Source organism: Erpetoichthys calabaricus, chromosome 1, assembly GCF_900747795.2.
Source record: "Erpetoichthys calabaricus chromosome 1, fErpCal1.3, whole genome shotgun sequence".
Taxonomy (NCBI): Eukaryota; Metazoa; Chordata; class Cladistia; order Polypteriformes; family Polypteridae; genus Erpetoichthys; species Erpetoichthys calabaricus.
The window spans coordinates 64874902-64895874 of NC_041394.2; the positions used below are offsets into that span (position 1 = coordinate 64874902).

The 20973-nt window shown below is 38.2% G+C and overlaps 1 protein-coding gene across 3 annotated transcripts in view; it reads right to left on the reverse strand.

The window, feature by feature from the left end:
- prrc2a (proline-rich coiled-coil 2A) overlaps positions 1 to 19522 on the reverse strand; it is a 191059-nt gene extending 171537 nt beyond the window's left edge. For 2 of the 3 annotated variants that reach the window (XM_051919972.1, XM_051919969.1), the window contains exon 1: positions 19329 to 19520. The gene's annotated coding sequence lies outside the window, so the exon portion shown is untranslated. Of the gene's footprint in view, positions 1 to 19328 lie in introns of all 3 variants that reach the window. The other variant, XM_051919979.1, reaches the window with a different exon arrangement.
- Between the last annotated feature and the right edge of the window lie 1451 nt (positions 19523 to 20973).

The following is a 20973-nucleotide window of genomic DNA, read 5'->3' on the forward strand; positions in this document are numbered from 1 at the left end:
CATTCACATGTGAGATGCCCGTAAACTGTCTCATTCCCGGGAATGAAATGCGGGATTCCCGAATTCCCGAGAATGGATAAACCCGTCCGGGAATGGATTTCCTACCACACACAACACTGATAATTTGATTGTTGTGGTTGATTTGAAAAAATGGAAGCGACTATAATGCTTTGGTCACCGGCTCCTTCTAGCAAACGGTAAGGTGTCTGTGTTTGTGTGTGTGTGTGCATGCATGCATGCATGCATAGTTACTTCAATGCTTGTTCTTGCCATGTTTAAAAATAAAAATGTTTCAATATGCTCTTTTTAAGTCAGTGGGAATCTGATGTTCTACACCATTTGAAATTGGAAAAAAAATTAAATTCTCACTTAAAAGATCTGCTCAAAACTTATTATATGGCAAGATCTGATTAATCAAATCTATATAAATAAAAATGTAAATGTTCATTTGTTCAAAACCTTAAATCTCCGAAAGTTCTTCACCGATTGCTTTGAAATTTTGACACAACGTTGCATTCGAATACGCGCATGTTTTTATATACAGTAATCCCTCCTCCATCGCGGGGGTTGCGTTCCAGAGCCACCCGCGAAATAAGAAAATCCGCGAAGTAGAAACCATATGTTTATATGGTTATTTTTATATTGTCATGCTTGGGTCACAGATTTGCACAGAAACACAGGAGGTTGTAGAGAGACAGGAACGTTATTCAAACACTGCAAACAAACATTTGTCTCTTTTTCAAAAGTTTAAACTGTGCTCCATGACAAGACAGAGATGACAGTTCCGTCTCACAATTAAAAGAATGCAAACATATCTTCCTCTTCAAAGGAGTGCGTGTCAGGAGCAGTGACTGTCACAGAGATAGAGAAAAGAGCAAACAAATCAATAGGGCTGTTTGGCTTTTAAGTATGCGAAGCACCGCGGCACAAAGCTGTTGAAGGCGGCAGCTCACACCCCCTCCGTCAGGAGCAGGGAGAGAGAGAGAGAGAGAGAGAGACAAACTAAAATCAATACGTGCCCTTCGAGCTTTTAAGTATACGAAGCACTGTGCAGCATGTCGTTTCAGGAAGCAGCTGCACAAAAGATAGCAACGTGAAGATAATCTTTCAGCATTTTTAGACAAGCGTCCATATCGTCTAGGTGTGCGAACAGCCCCCCTGCTCAATCCCCCTTGTCAGGATCAGAGAAAGTCAGCGCAAGAGAAAGAGAAAAGTAAGCTGGGTAGCTTCTCAGCCATCTGCCAATAGCGTCCCTTGTATGAAATCAACTGGGCAAACCAACTGAGGAAGCACGTACCAGAAATTAAAAGACCCATTGTCCGCAGAAACCCGCGAAGCAGCGAAAAATCCGCGATATATATGTAAATATGCTTACATATAAAATCCGCGATGGAGTGAAGCCGCGAAAGGCGAAGCGCGATATAGCGAGGGATTACTGTACCTATATTATATAGATGTCACACCTGTGACAGGTAAAAACCTGCTTTTTTTGAAAAACAGCGGCATCTGTTGGATGTAAAAGCAACACACGCTATACTAAATATTTTACGATTCCATTTCAATGTTTCCGATTACATTGTTAAGCACGTTAAATCGATCAAATACATTTGTAAGTACGTGAATAAAGGCAGCGACATGGCAGTTTTTGGCGTGCAACCAGAAAGAAGTGATAGGATTGCGGTCATACATAATCGATGAAATCGCACAGTATTAGGCTGGAAGATACATAAGCAGCAATGAAGCTGTATGGCGAATTCTTTCATTTCCCATACATGAACGAAGCCCAGCTGTTGTTCACTTAGCAGTACATCTAGAAAATGGACAACGTGTTTATTTCACAGCTGCAAATGTGCAACAAATAGCCCTGAATCCACCGGCTACAACGTTAACTGCTTTCTTCACGTTATGTCAAAATGACGCATTTGCGAAAACACTGCTGTATTCGGAAGTGCCTACATATTACACATGGAATGCGAGTAGAAAATCATTTGAACGACGCAAACGAGGAGAGCGAGTCGACGGACAACCTGCCATATTTAAAGAAACTACGATAGGCAGACTGTACACCGTGCATCCCAATCAAGATGAATGCTTCTTTCTTCGCATGCTGTTGGTAAATGTGTCCGGTCCAACGTCTTTCCAGCAATTGAGAATTGTCAACGGCGTTACACATGCCACTTTCCGCAGTACATGTCAAGCTCTGAATTTATTGGAGAACGACCGACACTGGGATGTATACATTAATGACGCATGCAACACGTTACATCCAAATCAAATTTGTGCATTGTTTGCAATCATATTGGCCTGCTCTCCTTCATCTCCAACACAGTTATGGGAGAAATATAAATCGCACATGGCTGAAGATATTTTCCGTCGAATATGCAAGTAAAATTCAAATATAAACATGGATTTCACAGCAGAAATCTACAACTAAGCGTTGATAATGATTGAAGATTTGTGCTTAGAAATCGCGAACAAAGTTCTCAATCAATTGGGAACGCCATCACCGAATTGATCTGCTGCTACTTCGTTCGATGTAGAATTGCGTCGTGAACAAAATTACAATCAATAACGGGGTTGGAGAAATCTGGAAATTGGGAACGGAAAGGTGCCAGCTGATCTAACCTCAGGATGAATTTCATTGCCTCATAACTTCTGCAATTTAGTGACGTCAAAAGAAGAACTGGTTGAAAAAGTATTTCCCAATATTCAAACCAATCATAAGAATCACGACTGGCTGAGTGAATGAGCTATTCTTGCAGCCAAAAACAAAGACGTCTACGAACTTAACAATATTATTCAGTCTAACATTCTGCACAGACAATGGAACAACAAAAAATATTGTATACCCACAAGCATTTTGAAATTAAACATATTAGAAACGTGCGCCTTCTCTTTTCTTTCTTTTGCATTTAACCAGACTGAGCCACAGCAATGCGTGGCCGGGTACAGCTAGTCTTAGAATAAGCAGTTATAGTACCCTAAGTTCTTGTCTATAAGCCGGACTCATGTATTAGCCGGAGACCAAAAATCATACGAATTTTTAAAATAAAATCGTATCATAGATAAGCCGGACTCATGGATAAGCCGAACGTACTATAACCTATAACTAATAGAAGGGAGGGAGGTCAGTGGTCTCACTCGCGCCCATTTAATTTCTTTAAGGGGGGAGAGAGTGTGAGATATTGCCGTCTCTCTAACTCCCCGCATGGCGCGGTTGGAGCGGCCGGAGCACGTTCTTTCTGCTCTGGGCGTCGCCGAGTCAACACGAGCGCGTAGCGGTCATTTAAATTGTGATTTTATATGTAAGCATATTTAAATATATATCGCGGATTTCTGCGGACAATGGGTCTTTTAATTTCTGGTACATGCTTCCTCAGTTGGTTTGCCCAGTTGATTTCATACAAGGGACGCTATTGGCAGATGGCTGAGAAGCTACCCGGCTTACTGTTCTCTCTCTCTTGCGCTGACTATCTGTGATCCTGACGTATGGGGATTGAGCAGGGGGGCTGTTTGCACACCTAGACGATACGGACGCTCGTCTAAAAATGCTGAAAGATTATCTTCACGTTGCTATCTTTTGTAAAGCTGATTCCTGAAAAGACATGCTGCACAGTGCTTCGCATACTTAAAAGCTCGAAGGGCACGTATTGATTTTTGACTGAAAAACAAACTCTCCCTCTCTCTCTCTTTGTCTGCTCCTGACGGAGGGGGTGTGAGCTGCCGCCTTCAACAGTTTTGTGCCGCGGTGCTTCGCATACTTAAAAGCCAAACAGACATATTGATTTGTTTGCTTCACTCCTTTGAAGAGGAAGATATGTTTGCATTCTTTTAATTGTGAGACGGAACTGTCATCTCTGTCTTGTCATGGAGCACAGTTTAAACTTTTGAAAAAGAGACAAATGTTTGTTTGCAGTGTTTGAATAACGTTCCTGTCTCTCTACAACCTCCTGTGTTTCTGCGCAAATCTGTGACCCAAGCATGACAATATAAAAATAACCATATAAACATATGGTTTCTACTTCGCGGATATTCTTATTTCGCGGGTGGCTCTGGAACGCAACCCCCGCAATGGATGTATAAGCCGGACTTATGTATAAGCCGATATTCTGTTTTTTCATTTTCACAACTTTTTTCCTTAGATAAGCCGCGGCTTATTGACAAGAACTTAGGGTATATCGAATAAAAGGACATTCTCCGTTGTTATTTTCAAAGATTTGTTCATGCTGTTGGCTCTCCTCTCTTTCTCTCAAATTCTGGTTTGTTAAGTTTGATTTGACTGTATTGAATGTTGTTTCTTTCAAATAAAATCAATAAAATAAAAAATAAATAAACATAGCATACTAATAAAAATGAATAAATATGTTCAAAATTTTTTAATGGCAAATCTACTAAAGTACCATATTTTTCGCTCCATAGGATGCACTCTCTCACCCCCCCCCCCCCCCCCCAAAAGAAGTGTGGAAATGTCTGTTCATCTTATGGAGCAAATATTGTGTCATAGACCGTGATATGTATTACCTGACAAAAGTCGACTTCCAGGGGTAGAGGGCAGTTGTTAATGGCGACAAAACTCACCATTACGTTGCAGGCATTCTGACTCATTGACTCAGCATCTAATCTTTGCATGTGCATGAGTTATGAAATGTAAACAAAGGCAAGATGGCATCAACATCTCACAAGGGAGCGAAGAGAGTGCAGAAAACAAATTACTCAGCAGACGACGTTTTGCGCATTACTGCTGAGTCGGACTCTGATTTTTCAGAATCTGATTTTGTTGAGAGTGATCAGGAGATTGAGCAACAGAGTGATGAACTGGCATCAGCTGATCAAACACCAGCCAATGGCTCCCCAGCTGACTGCATTCACGCAGCCGATGCGTCTACGGCAAGGTTCGTGTGGGAGGAATACTTTCAGCTACTGTCAGATGAGACAAACAGGTATCCAGAGCAATTTTTTGAATAGCGGGTTGCGCTTGCACAGCTTCTCATTTTTCAAAGTGGAAACCCACAACAAAAGACAAGATGAAGGGCTTTGTGTCATTACAAATAGAGATGGGACCGGACTGGCAATATAACTTCAGGGAGCATTGGTCCAAACGTGCTTTGTCCCCTGGTGGCTTTGGACAGGTTATGCCGCGTGATTGGTATGTTCTCCTGCAAAGTGATTGTGAGCAACTGAGCTTCATAAATTCTGACACTGGCTATGAGGACTTCTTTTGGTTTCCAGAAAACTAGAAGAGTGCGTAAACTTTAAAGTTTCTCCTCATTTGTTAATGACAGTGATGATGGTTCTTAATACAGCTGTTGACTTTACATGGTTGAAATATTATTCTGCTATAATTTTATTAAATATATTAGTACACCATTTGGTTCAGAATATTTTTTTTCTTGTTTTCCTAAACCTAGGTGCATCTAATGGTCAGGTGCGTCTTAAGGAGCGAAAAATATGGTGGTTAAAGCACCTACTCCTAACACTACCCAAGTCAGAAAATTGGCTTTGTTGCGTTAATGTTTACCACTTATGCGTTTCTTGTGATGTGTATATTTTGTTTATGTCTGTGCTAGTATAAAGTAAGTCATATAAAGTTATTACTGAGCAATTACATCAAATAATTAAATATAAAAACAATATAACAGTGTGAAGACTTTGAGTAAAATTGTAGCGGAAAAAATGAGGTTATGTTTAAGAAAATTTAGAAGTTTAATACCAATAATTAGAAAATAAAAATTAGACAAGTGAAATTAAGCACAGTTATACAAGTCCCAAAGTACTAATTTTTATAATTTTTCAAATCTTTCCTTTTTGCTTGTTTTCAAACATCTACCCCCCTTCATAAAGTCAAAATTCTCAAGTGCTCAATCCATTTTTATAAATTCATGTTAAAAAAAAAAAAAAAAAAAAAAAAGTCTTCACTATGTATCAACTCCGTTGTGTAAAACATTTTGAAAACTGTACAATTTGCCACAGAATGTGACTGGCCTTAAATGTAGTAATATATCGTACTAACTGCGGGTTACATCACACTCACTGCCATACCATTTAAATTACCTATTACATTTTAGAGTACTCTGGCTTCAAAATCTCTATATAAAATTTCAGAAAGCATTATAAAGTATCTGTTTTCAATTTAGTTTAAAAATGAAATTACGGTAATCCCTCGCTATATCGCGCTTCGCCTTTCGCGGCTTCACTCCATCGCGGATTTTATATGTAAGCATATTTAAATATATATCGCGGATTTTTTGCTGGTTCCCGGATTTCTGCGGACAATGGGTCTTTTAATTTCTGGTACATGCTTCCTCAGTTGGTTTGCCCAGTTGATTTCATACAAGGGACGCTATTGGCAGATGGCTGAGAAGCTACCCGGCTTACTTTTCTGTCTCTCTTGCGCTGACTTTCTCTGATCCTGACGTAGGGGGATTGAGCAGGGGGGCTGTTCGCACACCTAGACGATAAGGACGCTCGTCTAAAAATGCTGAAAGATTATCTTCACGTTGCTATCTTTTGTGCAGCTGCTTCCTGAAACGACATGCTGCACAGTGCTTCGCATACTTAAAAGCTCGAAGGGCACGTATTGATTTTTGATTGAAAAACAAACTCTGTCTCTATCTCTCTCTCCCTGCTCCTGACGGAGGGGGTGTGAGCTGCCGCCTTCAACAGCTTTGTGCCGCGGTGCTTCGCATACTTAAAAGCAAACAGCCCTATTGATTTGTTTGCTTTCCTCTGTCTTTCTGACAGACTCTGCTCCTGACGCGCACTCCTTTGAAGAGGAAAATATGTTTGCATTCTTTTAATTGTGAAACGGAACTGTCATCTCTGTCTTGTCATGGAGCACAGTTTAAACTTTTGAAAAAGACACAAATGTTTGTTTGCAGTGTTTGAATAACGTTCCTGTCTCTCTACAACCTCCTGTGTTTCTGCGCAAATCTGTGACCCAAGCATGACAATATAAAAATAACCATATAAACATATGGTTTCTACTTCGCGGATTTTCTTATTTCGTGGGTGGCTCTGGAACGCAACCCCCGCGATGGAGGAGGGATTACTGTATACTGTTCTAGAAACCTACTAAATCTGTGACTCTGCACCACCACTGATGCTTCAGACATAGCACATCACTATAATGATGAGGATGTCAATCCTAAAATATTTTTTTGATTGTCAACATTCAAACTTAAAAAAAATACACCAAATAAGATTGGAGACCAGTGTAACATTCAATGGAAATCACAATAAGACAGAAAAAGAACAGCAAAAGTAACTGTGGAAAGAATTATTTTAAAATAAAATATTGAAAATAAAATATAGTTCTGTTTAGACTACTTGGTAAGGATGCAGAAACAAGTCACAGTCTTATTTTTCCCCCAAATCCATGCTGTCTCAGCCTACCCAAGGCAAGTAACCTGTGAATTTTGTATTGATAAGAAAATATATACAGTGATCCCTCCTCGATCACGGGGGTTGCGTTCCAGACCAAATGCGAAAGGCGAAAATCCGCAAAGTAAAAACCATATGTTTACATGGTTATTTTTATATATTTTAAGCCATTATAAACTCTCCCGCACTCTTATAAACATTTCCCACAGTTATACAGCATAAACACTTTGTATTCTCTTAGATATAAGGTAAGATTCATTGAAATTATGTATGTAAACACAGTTTATATATAGTAAAACCTAAATATTATTTTAAAGATATCGAGCGTCTCCGATATCACATATGTTACAGCCATTACGATAGACAGACCACCAGCAGTAAATACGTACAATGCAAGAAAAATTGTATACAGTAAAATGTGTGTACAGTGACACTAAATGTACGCACATGTACTAAGTACTGTATGTAGAAAGTTAATTATGGTTACTCACCAACAATGCCACAACGACTTCTCCGATAACAATGAGTTTAATTTTACTGCAAAACAAAGGAGAGCGTTACAGCTCTTCAAAAGGAGCCTCTTCCGGCAACTGTAGCACCGCTGTTTTTCTCCTTCCGGCAGTCTTCAATCCAAATCCCTAAAGCAGATTCCATCCGGACTACCGCCTTATTACGTCCAATTACAACTCGTTTTGCACCCTGGTTAAAGGACACTGCGGCCGTAGATCTTATATTCTTTTTCTCCTTTTTAAATAAAAAGAATTGTGGACTCACTGATGCCGTAATGGCGTCCTATAGCAGTGTAGCTGTTCCCTTCCTTCAACATATCCAAAACTTTTACCTTTTTGGCAATCGTTAGCATCTTCCGTTGGCGTTTGGGCACGGCCCCTGAAGCAGTAGCAGGAACAGATCGTTTTGGAGCCATAATGAAAGGCTTCACTATCCACACTCACCAAAGAAACAGAAGAGCAGTAATGTTGAAATATCCAGGTTTTAAGACAGTCACTGTCCTTTCAGAGTAACAAGCAAGTAGCATGACTTAAACTTTGAAATGTCATGGAGGGTGGGTGTGTCCTGGGACAGTTCATTTAATTAAAGAAACATATTTGTACTGCAGCAGTTTCTTTTTGGAGCTGTGACTCAGTTGTAGGCGCCTACGTTTATTGTTTTCAGGTATGCAGTTGCGTGTTTGTTTTTCTATGGCTGTGTCGTCAGCGAGAAGTCGTTTGCTGACGGCGGTGGATTCGCGTGCTGAAGTGGCCATGGCGGCGTATCCGGGCATGGAGGGCCACATTAGTAAACGAACGTGGTATATGAGGTAGTGTGGGCGGTCACGCTCGGGAGGCTGTACAACCTGGCATGCACGCTTTACCTCAGGTTTAGTGTACAGGTTGTAGCCATGGTAAAGTTTTAGCTATGGGCTCGGATTTGTACAGCCTTAGCAAACGGCCGAGTCTGGTATATCTAGTCTAGCGGGTCATCGTGCGTGTGCCAATGGCATACACGCTTCACCTCAGGTTTAGTGTACAGGTTGTAGCCATTTAATTAAATAAACATATTTGTACTAAAGCGGTTTCTTTGTGTGGGCACCCTCGTGCATTCTTTTTATCCATACGGGCTCGTTTACAGGTCGTAGCCATACGGGCTTGTGTTTGTATTTAGTTGAGCTCTTTCATTGTGGATTAGTTGAGCTGTTTCTTTTTGCAGCTGTGACCGCGTTAGCCATAAGTCGTTTACTGTTAGGAATTATGATCGCACTTACGTTTAATACGGAGCGTTCGTTTATTGTTTTTTTCCATCTGGCGTCGGGGATTCCGTACTGTAATACTGTAATGTGATTCACATATGCGCTGAATCGTTTCGGTTTTGTTTTCTCTGTGGCTGTGTCGTGAGCTATGGGCTCGGATTTGTATTTCCGTTAGTTGAGCTGTTTCGTTTTTGAGCCGTGACTCCTCTGCCTGGGAGCTTTTTCGTGCGCTTCATTTGTCTAGCGGGTGTGTTCTCTGTGGCTTTGTCATCAGCTATGGGTGGGCTCGTTGCAGTGGCGATCACTCTGGTAGGCGTGTTTTCTGTGGCTGTGTCGTTAGCTATGGGCGGGCTCGTTGCAGTGCGGCAGGGCACGTGCGCATCATTGCAGTGCGCGTGCGCTTCGATGTGCCCTGCGTCCATAACCTTTGGTTAGTAATATGGACATGCAGCGAGGTAGCAAGAAAAAGAAAAACAAGTAGTAAAAGAAAATGTCTGGGAACAATTATATTGCTGCACTAATATTAAACATAGCCATATTCTTTATTAATCACTACCTATTGCACGCGAGTGTCCCCGAGTTTATGTTGCAGATATTATTTTAATGTAGCAACAGGAATCTACTGTACTACTTCCTTTATAATTTAAAAAACTTCAAATATGTCCACTTTTAATATCCATTTGCTAAAACTGAACAAGTTCAACTCCTTCAATATCTTCTCATAGCTCACTGCCTCTCAGTCCCAGAATCAGCCTAGAGATCCTCTAGCATAGCTATGTTATTTTTGTAAAATGAAGACTAAATACAGTAGTCCACATGAGGTCTCACTAGCACGCTATATAACTTAAGTATAACCTTTTTTGAATTGTACTCCACACCTCAAAATATACAATTTAAACATCCTATTAGGTTTCTTGATCGCTTCTGTAAATAGGTAAGATATATTATTGGACCTTCCACAATGTTAGCAGGGTGGGGGTAACTTCTTTTAACGAGAAACAAACCCTTTATCATTCTTACTATTAGCTACCTTAAATCTTCTACATCCACTGGGGTTATCTTCTTCAACGCCAACAGTGGGGAGAAGTGTACAAAATCAAGACAGCAAAGAGATAAATTTCCAGTATTCACCAGATTTGATATCAGACATCTCAGATTTTAACATAATTGTAGAACACTAAAATTAAACTAATGGCATTAACAGGGATTGTACTAAAGCCCCATAAATATTTCAATATGCATTTATCTACATGTATAAGCAGAGTCTTCTTCTATTGGTTCCATTTCCCTTATACTTTCAAATAAGGGGCTGATGTTCTCAACTGCTAACAAAAAAATACACTAAAGCAAACACAAGTTGATTCCATGCAAAATCTCAGCATTTCTAGCTCTCAGTGCAGCAGAAATTGTTCAGCCTGTGTATACTATACTCCAAAACAGAATACATTGGTTAATAATAAAAAAATAAATACAACACCCACAAGACAAAAATCATAAATTAACTTTTAATCTTGATAGTTTCACCTGTTACACTAATTCACTTGTATTTATTTATGCTTTAACAAAACCACACTAATTCACTTGTATTTATTTATGCTTTAACAAAACCACAAATTGCCACACTCCTCCAGTCCCACAGCAACATTCTGCATGAGCATGTCTGAATTTAATTTGGCACGTTTTTTTGTATATAAACCATCATCACCATTAAGGTGAATCCAAGTACTAACAACTAAGCACTCAACTACGTTTTTTGCTGCTTAATGCTGTCTTACTTTCACATGACACAGGGACATGACATTCCTTACTGCAAATAAGCACAACCAGTGTAAAACAGTAAACTGAATTCTGTTTACAGAGAGCAGGTAGGAAAAATGCAATCTCTAGGCCAGAGAACTAATTTTCTCAATTTTGCTTTTAACATTTTTCTCTCCAATCCCCAAAGCCGAACCCAAGCCTACTTCACAAATATGTTGATGCTTGAAGACCTAATTTTTGGGAAATATGTTATTTACTATAAACAGTGTAATAAGAAGCTTTGTTTAAGTCAAACTAGTGCAGTTCTGCACTAGACACATATATTGTATGTAAATAATAGAAGACCATTTAATGAAGTAAGCAAACATTCCCTTAATACAAGAATCCCTGAAGCTTATGATTTTTTTCGTTGTCCCTGACCCTCCTTAAATTGTCCTGATCACTGTGCTAATGGCCTGCTTTTGTTTTGCAAAAGTGTAGATTAAAAGATCTGGGCCTGTTACTCCATCCGCCCCCATTCAGTCAGATGAAGGCATCACCCTTCTGCAATCCTCACAGTTCAAGTCTCTGTTGAAGCATTTACCTGACGATGCATTTTCAAGGAATTATATAAGTAATGAAATACTGAGATTTGAAATACATACATTTCATGTGTGTTCCGTGTCTACAACGATTTGTATAAAGACAGAATGACAGAGGAAATGCAAGTCAAGAAATGATCAACACAAGGCTAAAACAAACTGTTATCATGTTACAGTAATAACATAATTTTGACATGAAGTGTAGGATGTGTGAAGACTGAAGCCCAAATATCCAATAAACACTTTCACAAAAGGTATTAACAACACAAGTATGCCTTACTCAAGAATAAAACCAAAGAAAAAGAAATTGATCAATTGACATGTTGCTGAAGCCCAACTATTAGCCAGTACAAAGTAAAAGACGTTCCACATACGTGTGTGTTTGCACATTTCATTTTCAACCAGTCACACTGGAAATGCTGCTCGGTGAGGAATCTGCGCAGATGGCGCAGTGGATAAGCTACCACTTGGCAACCTCAATATAATAGATTCGAATCCCATATCATCTCTGCATTTAGCCCTTTAAGTAGTGAGCTGTAATTATTATCACACAACAAAAAAATAAATTTGATATAAGTCTAACATCCTGTGTAAATTTATGGTATTTGTAAAAGTTAGTTCTGGAGCGATAAAAGCAGAAACGAACACAATCCAATCACTTCTTCTTGGTGTCTTGTTGAGCAAACAGACAACACAGTATCTATGGTGGATGTTTCTTTCCCTCGTACACGGTCATTCTTTTTATTCAAGAATCCTAGAATAAGACTTAATAAAATAATCGTTCAAATTAAATTTTATTCAAGAATCCAATAATAAAACTAAAACAAAATCACTGAAATTCAGTTTTATTCAAGCACCCAAGAATAAAACAATTTAAAAAACCGTTCAAAAGACATGTTGATGTAAATGTCCATGTCCAAGGAAAAGTAACATCTTTTACAAGTACCATAAATTTACACAGGGTGTTACGGACTCACATAAAATGTATTTTTTATCATATGATAATAATAATAATAATAATAATAATAAAAGCAGCTCACTACTCAAAGTGCTAAAGCTAAATGCAGGGATGAGAACCTATATTCTATAGGGTGCTAAGCAGTAGCTAGCTTTTCCACTGTGTCATCTGTGTAGATCTGAGACAGAACAGGTTACCACTGTGACGATTGGTTGAAAATGAAACATTCAAACACACATGTATGTGAACATCTTTTACTTTGTACCAACTGATAGCTGGGCTTCAGCAGGCTACGTTCTTCTATTCCACACATTTGCTAAACCAAAGCAGGCAATTAGTGCAGTGATAAGGAGCTACAAGCTTCTTGGTGTATGTCAGGAAAATTTAAGGTGGTCAGGGACAACAGAAAAAACAATATGCTTCAGGGATTCTAGTGTTAAGCAAAAGTTTGCATAAAAAATAAATAAATGGCTACCCTCAAATACAAACAATCAAAAATATCCCAAAGCTAGAGTTTTTGTTTTGAGCAACCCTAAACTCCCTCATATAGTTAATTCTAGCCTACCATTTTTTTATTTTGGTGAACACTTTAGATTAAAGGAAAATAGTAGATAGAAGACAGACCAAACATTATTTGTCCTCAGGTAAGCAAAGTAGCTCTTCAAATAAATTTAAAAACAAAAATAAATATACACACCTCTAGGCTCTGAAAATACCAGAATGCCTAAAAAGGAAGAAAATTTAAAAAGAAACAAAATACTTCTGCTGAATAATTTGTTGGCTGAAAGTACTCAGTGTTTGCGTGTCAGAGAGCGGACAAGCTGACAAAGTACATGTGCAATGCTACTTCAGTACGCAAATGATTTTAGCTGCAGGTGGAAGCTCCTGTCACACTTTATGCAACTGATCTTTTCCTAAATAAAGAGTGGCATTGCACATGTACATTGTCAGCATGCCCATGTCAATCAAACACAGGACGCTCTGCAGTCTACTTGTGATTTTACCCTCAAGGAAGGTAAGTAAATACATTAAGGTAAATAGCATTCGATTAGGCTTTTATAGAAAATAAATGTTTTTCATATAAAGATCATCACAAAACACAATCACAAACAGAACTTTGTACGATACTTGGCGAACTCAGCATGCCCTGCTGTTTCATTGAAGGATATGGGTGTGGCAGATTGACCTGCAGGATGACGGCAAACCTCTTGCATCACCCAAACGGTGCCATCTTTCACCTTTACGCCTTGTGCAGTTTGCATTGTTCTTATGTGTGACTGGACTTTTCTTGCAGAGAGGGCTTCAGTCCTTTTTCTCTGATGTAGAACCCTCATCCTCATCTGAGTTCACCTCTGCTATAGCATGTCTTTATTTGAAAACAGCAGTGTCAGGTCAGGGGGAGTGTGCACATGACTGAAAGACTAAAACTGAATTAAAAAAAAAGAAAAATACTAAAAAAAACACTAACCCTTACAAGTACCATAAATTTACAGACTCAAATCAAATGTATGTTTTTTATTATATAGTAGTAACAATAAGAGCAGCTTACTACTCAAAACGGTAATTCTGGGAAGCACCCGGAATCAATCCCACAACCTCTTGATTATAAGTCAGCAGTTCTTACCACTGTACCACCCAAGCAGTTGTGTCAGCTTCATACCCTAACCCGATTTCTTAATCTTCAGTTATATTCTTGAATAAAAGTGTGCTTGTTTTGTTATATGTGTACCTTTTGTGAAAGTGTTTATTTGATATTTGGCCTTCAGTCTTCACACATTACATATACACTTCATATCAAAATTTTAACATTAGTACTATGTTCAACATTTCTTGCATTTCCCGTCATCATACATTTACGTAGATCTTTGTAGACATGGAACACACATGAAATGCAAGTGTTCCAAATAACGATATATTATTTACCCTAAACAACTCTAGGCACCTTACACCCAGATATACAAGACTTGAGCTGGGAGAACTTTTTGCCCAAGTTGAGCTGTGGCAGTGGGGGTGATGGGATAGCAGGCTGCTTGTGCTGATCAACACATTTGCAAAACAAAAGATGCTAATGGAGAGGGGTGCCGAGGAATTTACGGTGGCCCAGGGGTTACGAGTTTTTTCGTGGCCACAGGGATTTTAGTTATAAACAGCTGCCATATAATGCCATCTTCACTTTATAAGCAATTCAAACCTATAAATACTCTGAAAATCACCATGTTATTAGGATACATACAGCATGTCCTTATTAAGATGCACTGTTAAAAACTGGCAGATAAGCTACTGAGACTTACACAACTCGCACCTAGTTATGTAAGGCTAGTATTTATTGACTGACTGCAATATTTTCAAAGCAATACACACAAGGCAAAAACAGAATATACGTGGGAGATGGGGGATGGTACACTTCAGATTTACATAAAAGAGGAACACTAAGGCCCGGGAAATACGTTAACGCTACGCAACATGTACACTTGCGGACATTGCTACTACGTAAGCGGTGCACTGTCTATACTTTTGCTTTTTACTTCATGTAAATCTGGAGGATTCCACCAGATGGCAGTGTAAGACATCACCATTGTACAAAAACAATGTCCAGCTTCATTGTTTTGTAAGTTGAGGGAAGAAAGATGCTGAAGATAAAAATCTATGCAATCTGATGCTGTTGTGAAGGTGCAAAAAAAAAATGACATAGAAGATGGTATGCGAGACCTTTAAATGTATCACGTCATTACGATAAGATATATGCAAAGCTTGTATTGCCTATGCAAGAAATGGATGAAGAAAAGCACCACAAATTTTTGAATGCCAGCATTTAAGTTTGATAATTTGCTTCACCACATCGAACCATTCATCAAACATTGAAGCACACATATTGATCTTATTGGAGACTACAATGCAGCTTGCCATCACCCTGCATTACCTTGCAATACCTGAAGCCACACTCACACAACATGCCCCCCCCATGACGTATCAGTCTCGAATTTGTTTCTACTTCATCTTTCATATTAAAAAATATCCACTTTCAAAGAGCTGGCAGATCTGATGTCAGCTATTCAGACAGGCATGTCTTTCACTATGGAGATGCTGAAGTCAACTTTTCTCCATTTTAACTGGCTTCAGATTTATATTGCCAGCACCTGTTTCTTGCCACAGGTGACTTCAAACGAGAATCATATGCTTGAAATAAAATAATTTTCCCACAATTTTGAAAAGGTAACAATAATTTTGTCCGGGCCATTTTTGGAGTTCTGTGTGACATGATGTCAGATTTTGCTTTTTTTCGTTTTTTTTGTGTTGTTCCAATGCACATAAAGGAAATAAACATGTGTATATACCAAAACATTTGTAATTGCAACAATTTTCTGGGAGAAATGGTGCATTTTCTGGGAAAATTCCAGGGGTGTTGATAATTTCGGCCATGATGATATTCCCAGGCATGAGGTGAAGAAAAAATGCATTCTGAATTTTGTGGCCTAAAGCTACAAACTTAATCTTTTTTGATGTATATCTACATATTCAAGAGGTATATGTAACCTTTCAGCAGTTCTAAAACCAAATGCAGTAATGTTCATTAAAAGTCAAAAATACAAAGCATATACTACATCAATGTATTATTTTTCCAACTTTTTTTAATTGGATACTTAGATTATTTTTACTTTTTCACAGGCCCAACCTTACAAAAATATATAAACTATAAAAAATGTCTGTAAATGTAATGGTAAAAATACTGTAAATAGTGAAAGTAAAATACCTTTTCTGAAAAAAGGAAAGTTACCTTATGTTCTACTGAAAATTACCTTAAACAATACTTTTCATTATTTTGTTTTTTTACAGTCGAGTTCTGTAAAATTTATATTTTTCTACCTTCAAAATATGCTACATACCGTTTACTGATACATTACAATCACACTTAAAAAAAATCTCTGCTAATTTTACAGTGTCACTCTGTTAAATTGCAAAGGTAAACAACTGTAAAATTTAAAACGGTAAAATACTGTGACAGTCACCCCAAAGTTATGATATTTGCATAAGGACACGCCCCCTTTTACCATATTGTTCCTGGTGAACCGCATACCTTTGAACAGGGGGGGAAAAAACTTTAAAGTTAGCAGACATATTTTTCCCTGTGTGTTGAAGGTTTTCTGAGATTATGGAAGCTGATTTATGGTGGGTTGTATTCGATAAGCTAGCACACCTGTAGGACACCAACCACCACAAAAGCAAACTTTACTTCTCCACCAGACAATGTGCTGTAACTTCCTTAAACACTGAATTGTTTCAATGTGTATAATTAAATTGTACAACATTGCTATTGGTTGTTGTTACTTTATTGAACCAAAGTGCATACTGGGATTTGATCCTGATAATACTTTCTAATGGTTTACTGATTGGCATATTTATTACAGTGCATGGGGGTTTCTGGTTATGGTTAAACATTCCTTTCTGTTGGAATGTATTGTAATGAAAAAACATTTATTACAAAGTTACACCGTTGACCTAAAACTACTGTCACCTTATTACGGTAAAATTCTGGCAACCCAGCTGCCAGTTTTTTTTGTAAAAATAACATTTTCATAGACCTAAAAATATTGTCACTTTTTTTTTTTTTTTTTAACGGTAAAATTCTGGCAACCCAGCTACCAGTACTTTACCGTAAATTTAACTCTTTTTCTCTCACTCCTATTATACAAAACAAACTATTACATCACATGTCTATGAACCACAGTAATTAAAACAGCATAGTCAACTTTATATTTTACACTAAAACCTTAACACCACCTAGAACCAAATACAACATGAAATCTTTATTTCAGATTTGGTCAGTTTAAGCATAAAACTGAGTGAGCATTAAGCAAACACTCAGGCAACCTTTAATACAGTCCATGTAGCAATTCATTGCAACAAACAATGCTGTCTTAATGCAATATTTTTACATGAGCTGATAAAAGATTTAAGTCTTAACAGGAACAAGAAATGTAAACCTGCTACGAGCAGACACCCTTTCCTTTTATGTAACAACAAACACAAACTAAAACGTGCATGTTTGATTTTTTTTGTTTGTTTTACTTAAACACTCACTCACCATTACTTTATCTTCCTCTGTCCTAAGAATAGTTAATATTAAAAAACTCCCGGTACTTGTCTCCCACTTATAAATAGGTTGCTAGATTTTGAATTTTACTTCAAAAGGTCTGTGGGTGTTTAGCCTTCTCTCTAGGATGCTACACTACACATCTCTAATGGTCGGTAGTCTTACCAGTGTACCTGACAGTTTCCACGGCAACACAATTTCACGTGAATAATGTAATTATATTAAAAATAAAAACGATAGAATTAAGAATATACTGATTAATTAAAATAAACAATACGGAATGCCTACTCTGGATACAGTTTTCTAGGCCTGAAGATAACGTATTAAATAAAAGGCAAGACAAACACAATTATTACAGCATATTTTACACTATACACCTTTACAATACAGAAAAATATCAGATCAAAACATACCACAAACGCACAAACCCACCCAACAAACAATAACGGTTTTTACTATACATCATTGGTACCAAGATTGCGGAGACAAGGCCATGATTGTGTTTGGGAGCTATAGAGGAAAATAAGGTAATGTAGAACACTAAAAAGAACGTACTGTTTTACCCTTAGAAACACTCTGCACGTTATTTCTAAGACTGGCAAAAAAGCACATGTGGCGAATGTAAAAATGATAGAAATATGAATATGAAGCGCCTCCATGCAACAATACTTCATGCCGTACTCATCCGAACACGCATACACAGGACCGTAGGGCCTCAAACGCCACGCGTTACTCTCTGTCTGATGTGACGTCTTTAAAGTAATCGAACTGATAAGGCATGGGGTTCAATCGCACATTCGGTCGGCATAAATACGACACAATAATATTTATATCACGATTTACATTAATTATACAAAACAAGGATGCATTGCTGAGCATTTACGAAGAACTTAAGACAACCTAAAATGTATTATATTACGTGATATTATTAATGCAACGAGACTACAACCTTTAACAAAACGATACAATTAAAACGTGTAAATCTCGATCTTCTTAAAACTACAGAAATAGAATTATAATTATGTGAATTCTAGCTATAGAGTATATAAATGCGCAGTAACCAAGACAATCTAGATAGCCCATGTCAGTTTTTAAATCTACTTTCAATCGAAATGGATCGGGAAACCGGTATTTCTAATTAAAAAGATCTTAAACAAGATATCCATCTAGTAACTACGTATACGTGTGTTCTATGGGAGGGGGGTCTGGCATCAGATATAATAGTCATGTATACACTGGCCAAATAGAAGAAGATTTAAACGATACGCAAAGATGGCTGTAAAAATAATACGGCACTAAAATAAAAACTACTCCGAGAATCCGGCATCTGTAATACTTATTAGATAATGATCGATATCAGATCTCAAGTGTGTTACTTATTCTTCGAAATCGCTGCAGCCAAGTTCGGCCAGAGCAGTGAGGTCTGCGCTTCTGCCCCGTTTTCACAATGGCCGCCTCTAGTCTGCATTTCTCTTTTGCTCCAAAACATGACATACAACCGTTCCATTTCAAATGCTTAATGACTACATAAATAGCATAAATTATACTCGTACAGGACAAGCTATCAGTTTAACTCGGCAAGCAATGAGCCCGACATTTCCAAGCCTCCTGCGACAAGAAAACCCCAAGAACAAAACAAAATGGCGTCGGGCAGCAAACAACAACAACTTACCGGTGCAGGCGTTAATAATATTAATATAATAACTCCAACTGTAAGCATCTGGATCACATACTGATGTACAATAATGCGGAAATACAAAGATAAACTTTGTAAGCACCGGAAAATACATTAAGATGCTAGATAATACAGACCTGGGCTCGTCCTGCCGGGTGTCTCTAATGTAGTGTGAAAAATATGGATTAAAATTGAAGTTAGCCGGATTTACGAAACGGGCCAAATTGAAATTATTAAACAAAAAAAGGGGGAAAAAAGAATGAGAGAGACAGATCAAACCGTCACCACTCCGGAGGAGCCGTCAACGGCTACTGGAGACGCCAGAACGTCGGGGGCGGAGCGCGGATGTCGTGATTTGCATAATGAGGTCCCGTACATCCCTTCTTTTTTTCATTATACGAAATATCGAATCGTGGGACATCAGAACGGAAATGGGCGTGGCTACACGATACATCCTCCCACTCTTTTAGTTTACATTTACTAGCGGACCACGGCGCGCAGACGTGCGGTGCCCTCACGTTACACCAGTTTGAAATATCTGTGGTTTTCTATTTAAAGTGATCCGGCTGGTTGAATGGAAAATTTATAAAAGAATTAAAAATGCCGAAGTGAATAAAACAATTTTCATCAATATTTCATTAATTATTGCCTCTTCGCTAGAATACATTAAATAAACGGTTGCGCATATTTTGAGACTCCAAATTTATGTCTGATTCTAGTTTTCATAGATCTTTTAAAGGTATACTGTGACTCAGAACAATGTTCGATCTGCTTCGCTTTCTACTCATGAACTCTTAAGAGAAATGCCTACCAAATTAATTCACGATACATGTTGGACTACTTAATTCAGAAATCAAGAAAACACATCCTGCATTATCGTTATCTATTTTATCTTTCAACTTTTGCTAAGGACTAGATTTCTATGTATAGTTTATAAGTCGCCCGTATATAGTACCATCCTTAGAATAATTTACAGACTGATTTATACTACGAAATATATTAGAGAAGGTTTCTGAATTAAGTATTTTTTTATCCTGTTAATTTATATTTTAAGTGTGATGGCTGGACTTATATTATTTACCTGGTTGGTTTCAGACATTCATTTGAGGATAAGGCCAGCTTGAAAAATATGTGGGAGGATATTATTTAAGATCATACAATACCCTGTACATTGCTCTGGGGCGCTGTACAATGGCTGACCCAACTCTCTGACCTCCAAAGGTAATGTGAAAAGACAATTTCCTTTTAAGGATTAATAAAATATATCAAATCAAAAATCAGAATATCTAGCTGCTACTTTTCCACCTCCCAAAACCTGTCTTCATTGCCATGTTCTGGTCTGTCTAGATATTCCTTCCTATGCCTGCCACTAAACTGGCATCATACGTGACCCTCACCTTCATCTTGCACGTAGCGAGCCCACAAGACAGGTCCACATCACAGTTTCAAATTGAGCCTGACCAACAAGTGCTCACCAGTGAAAGCAACCCTCAGATCTGGCTCCAGTAGTGGGTTCCAGTAACCCTATCCTGGGCAGTGTAAATTGTTTTGTTTTGTTTTTTTTTTTAAATTTGTACCATTATGAGGGTTGTTGTGAACAGTGCTTTGTCTGACTGTTCAGCCAAATCCTTTTTGCCAAAGGAGATCCAAACAGGAGCACAAAGCATCCCTAAGGTGCACAACTCACCCATCAAATCAGGATGTCAGTCCAGGATGGGACAGATGAAATTTAATGTAAAAGAAAGAAAGAATTGTACAAAGACTTGAACACACAGTGGGAAG